This window comes from Python bivittatus, unplaced genomic scaffold (assembly GCF_059951505.1).
Source record: "Python bivittatus isolate LINGU-HERP-01145 unplaced genomic scaffold, Pbiv_v1 ctg000810_np1212, whole genome shotgun sequence".
Lineage (NCBI taxonomy): Eukaryota > Metazoa > Chordata > Lepidosauria > Squamata > Pythonidae > Python > Python bivittatus.
In genome coordinates, this window is record NW_028277111.1 from 4,992,986 (window position 1) to 4,998,989 (window position 6,004).

Consider the following 6,004-nt stretch of genomic DNA (forward strand, 5'->3'; position numbering starts at 1 on the left):
GTTGTGTGACGTCTGTTAATTCTTCTTCTTTTCTCCTGCCTCCTATTTCAAGTCCTTCGCTGTGGACATCAGAGATCCTGACCTAAGGAGGAATCCATCCAGTCCCCCTCAGGAGCTGTTTTTCAGGAGGATCTCTCAGGAAGATCCAAGTGAGGACACCTCAGGAGGTAATCGAAGGCCCTCCCATTCCCCAGAGAGGTCCCAGCTCTCTCATCTTCTCTATGTCTTCTCTTCTCTAGAATGCCTCCTCCTATTTTGTTAATTCTGCACTTTAAAATTCTCTCTCCCTCACAGGGAAGACTCGAACGAGGTTGTCTGTTCTTTCTGGTGGAGCTGAAACAGTGGCTGAACCTCCAGCTCCAGTAAGAGGAGGAAATTTATCTATTGAATTTGTATTCTCCGTTTCCTTCAGGCAGTCAAGCTGTTGTATGTAGGACTCTCTCCTTCCATTTTCCCCCCTTTTTTGGGCCTGGGTGTTTTCTTGTCCTTGAGCAACATTGAATGGGGAATGGAAGATTCAAGTTGCCCTCAGTCAGCTTAGCCTCCTCTGAAGTCTGTGATTCAGATACAAGGGTTTGTAATTCCTCCCCTGAGATTCTTATTAGGAAATCTGTTTTTTTAAACACCAGTACTTAACTCCTTCTGCCAGTTACTCTTCCTACTATTTGTTTACAATAACTGATTTTTTACAAAAGTTCCTCAAGTGATAGAAATAATATTATTACAGCCATAGCAACCGCTAAACAGAGACCCATTCTTTTTTTAATTCTTTAACTTGGGATTGTGCAAGCCTGCTCAAAAATAACTAAATACTCAGATTGGCACATTGCCATTTTTAAAAAGCCTTGTTTCCAACCAGTGATATGAAATACAATCACATCAAATTAAGACATGAGCCAGACTATTAACATCCAATGAAAATGGCCGGATAGAAAAGATTTTAAGTAGAAATTGTTCTGAAAGAGCATATAATCAAGGCCCTTTTGCCTTGCAAAGTAATTTCTAATCCTCTCTTTTCTACCTGGATTTGGAGGCCAAAGAATCCAGCTTGGCAAAGGCTGAGAAATGTCCTTCCCAGAAAATTGCCTCCGCATTCTTGTCTCCATTCAGCCAACGGCTCAGACTATTAGCAGCTTTCTTGCAATCTGAGGAAGGGAAGAGCCCGGCTTGAGTGCGTCTGGATATTGATGGCCCCTCACCCAAATCCCTGGCTGTGCTCTCCCAGCACTTCATGAAGTTGTTGAGGTGGGCACAATTGGTCCTTCTGGGGACACCATAAGCCCTTTGCTAAAATGCTAGAAAGAATCTCCCCGCCCCCCAATTTTCTTCGGCAAACACAGGAAGGATTGGAGACACTGATAGGTGGAGTTTCTGAAGCCCATCTGCCAGTTGGTCCTCTCAAGACGCTGAGAGTCTTTTGAAGATGGGTGCATGGATCGCTTAATGGATCGATCCAGAAGGAAACTGGGGTTCCTGTCAGTGAATGGCATTGAAAGGCCTGCAGAAGCAATCAAGTTGATCAAGCCTGCCAGAAATATTTCTTCAGTCAAAAGCTTTTGGCTCTTTCCATTTTCTCACCTAAACCTTGGAATTCCACCAAGTGTTGCCATTTAAATTAGTGCATATCTTTGCTTTGGGAATTTGTGAAGAATAGGACAGATCTTGCAAATCCTCCTGGGCCTTTTTCTTTTTTTCCTTGTTCAGGATTGTCTTGTGTCCTTCGAGGAGGTGGCTGTGTATTTCTCTGAGGAGGAGCGGTCTCAGCTGGATCCTCACCAAAAAGCGCTGCATTGGGAAGTCATGCTGGAAAATTATCTCAACGTGGTCTCTCTGGGTAAGGGTTTCCTTCTCTCCCATCAGAGTTCGGGATGACTTAGTTACCTGCCATCAGCAACATCTTATTAACAAAAATCTCCAACCAGATGTCATCTCTTGGGAGGGAGAAGGAAAACATCTGGCCTTCTCCTGCTCCAAGGGAAAGAAGGAGGTCAATGACTCTGCTTAGATGCATTTCTGATCTGGTGAATTTTTCCATTTCTATTTAAACATATCAATGAAAAACTCATTCCTTGGCTTGAGGAGATGCTCAACTCCATCACACTGATTTCAGCCTTTTGGGTCCAGATGCTTTCCTGTCTGTCCTCTGAAGGATTCTCATTTATTCAGGCTGTTGGGTTAATGACCTGTCTTCCTTTTGATCTCTATCCTGAGCCTTGGGGTTAAGGGCAAAATGGTGCTGTTTTTCCATTGCAGACATGCTGTTTAGGGTTAATAGAAGACCTCTAGAATTTTTTTCTCTGCAACCATTTGATTTTGGCCAGAGAAAAATGAATAGCAAATGGAAGGCAATTTGGGTAGGAAAAAAGGACAAATTTCAAAATTGATTTAGTTGTCACTGGTCTTTCCTGTTACTGACCACCCTCCGATAAATGTCCGGGTTTCTCCTAATGCCTCTCTGGATGTTTCCCCGGATGCTTCCTGAATTCAACACTGACTCTGGGAAAGGTTTGACTATATAAGGATGATTCTAAACAAACCAGATGCTGTAGATGTTTTCAAAGCTTTTATGGCTCATGAACATAGAAATTATCATTTCTATACCATGTGATTGTAAGGATACAAATGGGCAATATATTGGAATTTGGCAAAAATTCAGAAGGAAGATCATATGACCTCCTACAGTCTGATCTTTTCCCCCACCCTTCTTATGATGTTCATTTCTCTTTTCCTTTGAAGGTGATCATGGCTATGGGAATAAAGATCCCAGTGAAAAATTCGAAGTGATCAGGCATGGAGGCCGAATGGACAAGGAACTAGAGATGCCACTAGAAAGTCATGAGAGAAGCCAGTCAAATAGTTGGAATCAGGAAAGCTCATCTTCCATGGATGCTGAGACGCGAGGCTTTCTTGCCCAACAAGGAAAAATAAAGGAAAGGTATATGGGAAAAAGTGTAAGACTATTAAAAGACCAATTAGTTGTAAATGAACACTCTCCAACCCAACCCAAAGGAGAAGATTATATCTGTAGAGACAATAGGAAAAATCACAATTGGACTTTCACTCTTTCCTGTGAAAATGGGTCCCTTACTTCTCATAAAAGGATCCACACAGGGGAGAAGCCATAAAAGTGCATTGAGTGTGGAAAGAGCTTTACCACTAGCAGTGAACTTACTTCTCATAACAGGATTCACACAGGGGAGAACCAATATAAATGCACAGAGTATGGAAAGAGCTTTCGTAGTAGGAGTCAACTTACTTCCCATAAAAGGATCTACACGGGGGAGAAGCCATATAAATGCATGGATTGTGGAAAGAGCTTTACTCCTAGCAGTGAACTTACTTCCCATAACAGGATCCACACAGGTGAGAAGCCATATAAGTACATGGAGTGTGGAAAGAGGTTCTCTCAAAATATATCCCTTGTGAGACATAAAAGCATCCACACCGGGGAGAAACCTTATAAATGCATGGAGTGTGGAAAGAGCTTCAGAATAAGCGGTCACCTTATTGCCCATAAACGGATCCACACAGGCGAGAAGCCATATAAGTGCGTGGAGTGTGGAAAGAGCTTCAGGATAAGCAGTCAACTTATCATCCATAAAAGGACCCACACAGGGGAGAAGCCATATAAGTGCATGGAGTGTGGAAAGAGCTTTCGTACTAACAATAATCTTACTTCCCATAAAAGGATGCACACAGGAGAAACCACATGAATGCATGGAGTGTGGAAAGAGCTTCTCTAAAGATACATCCCTTGTGTGACATAAAAGGATCCACACGGGAGAAGCCATAAAAATGCATGAAGTGTGGAAAGTGTTTTACTCAGAAGGGTCATCTGAATTCCCATAAAGGGATCCCACATGGGGGAGAAATCATATAAATGTGTGGAGCGTGGAAAGAGCTTCAGGAGGAGGAATGACCTAATTTCCCATAGACAGATTTGTTTCGGTGAGAATCCATGTAAATTCTAAATTTAGTTGTTTAAAGCTATACATTTTCTATTTGCGTACACTGAACTGGGAAAATATTTCCTTTAGCCTGACGCTCAGAACTGGCAGTCCAAGGGAAATTAATGTACCAATAAAAATAAAAGGGCCGTTTTAATTTTGGGCTGGATTTTTGAATGTACTGTTACTTTAAGTGGCCAATGCTATGCACACCAATAAGAGAAATTTATTTTTTATTATGTTTACATTTATCCCAGCGTTAGAAAGAAACCTTACCAGGTTCCTCTCCCAGCTGGGAATAAACATGGAGGCGGTTGCTTGAAGGAGAGAGAAGAGTTGATTTTCTGAGAGTCAGATACACAAGAAGATCAGCTGTGCGGAGGAGTTCCTTTCTAGGGCAGATCCTCTTGTGCCTGCCGGCCCTCTAGGAATTCTTGGAAAAGGTGATTCCCAGATTCCAAGAGAGGTGAAATTGGTTGGATCTTCAGAAGGGAGAGGTCTGAGGCCAGGCGCCCTACTGAGTTGGGGTTTCCTGTGGTTCCCTTACCTGGCATGGTCTAACTGGCATCTAGATCCCTTCTGAGAGGAAATCTTCATAGGATCTGATTAAGGAATGTTGGCCCTTCCAGCCAGGTCTTTAGTTATGTAATTTTGGGCTGGGGTGGAGGACTCCCAATTCTTCCTGCTACATTTTTAATCTTTTTAGGTAAGCCCATTCTTACTATAATTTGATCATATGCCTTGATTACTGTTCAGATAAAGAATAAAAGTATCAGAGAAATGGGAAGCTTTGACTTCCTGCTGACATGATGCGGGTGGAATTGGATCTCCTTCTCACAATCCCTCCTCTTTCTTTTTGTGCAAAAACAGAATATTTTATGCAGAATCAGTTAGGGAATCTTTTGGCTATACATCATCCTGTGACTCAGATTCGTATTTTTGGCCATTCTGCATCAAGATTAGGGATCCCTGCCTTGGGGAAAGGGTGTTGATCTTGCTTTGAGAACAGAAGAGCATCCTCTACAACACCCCAGGCAGGAGGGTAAGCCCTGAGCAAAACAGCAAACAAATATTCCTATTACCACCAAGTCCATCATCCCCAGAAATGTTGTCTTCAGCCAGGCAAAGTATGGTAACCAGGCGGTAAGCCGTGAGAAATCAAAGCAGCCCTGACTGTAGCCAATGTTGTCAACCAAAGTTTTGAAATCCTCTATAATTCCCTCTATCAATTTGGAATTATCAACGAAATTAAAAGAGCAAATGTCTCCAGGAGGGAGAAGGAAAATGGCTCAGGTGGCTGAATACAGGGCAGTCCACCCATTTGGAGTCCTTGGGGTTCTCTGAGCTTGGTTGTTTTCTTGCAAACATTTCTTCCTACACTGAACATGTCACCTAACCGGGTAATGAAACGTTTTCCAGAAAACAGCCAAGGTCAGAGGACCCGAAGTTCTCCACATTTGAACCCACATATTCTCTTCTATTCCTCAGTCCACCCCTGCGAGCTCTCTTGCAATCAGCATGCCCAGCCCTCCGCAGGATGCCCTGAGTTTCACTTGAGGGGCTTTACCTGCCCATCGTATGTATTGTAGACAACAATAAAAGCACATTTAGAGTTTTGGTTGATTATTAGAGATTGCTGAGTTCGCATCCGCCCTCTCACAAAGTCAAAATAGTCACCAATTTTAGAATCATTCAATGGCTTTGTGTAGACAGGGAATCTCCCTTGCCAGTGATGAGGCACAGACGTGGAGACCCAGTAGTTATACTGCTGTTCAGCGATCACAATCTGGCAGTTGAAATGTCCGTGTATGCAGCGGTCAGCAGGAGGAAGAGGCAGGCATTTTCCGCCAGCGCAGGGACCTTTGCTTGAAACAGATCCACGCCCCAACTCAAGAGCTTGGAAGACTCCTCCTGAGGTGACCGGAATCCTCCTCGTGAGTTCCTATTGACGTCCACTGAACAAAAGGACAATCCTTCGATACTCTTGTAGGGGGATCTTCTTCTATTTGGAGATGTGAAGGAGTTTTTTTTTCCTGCAGGGCAGAATACTTTGCCTG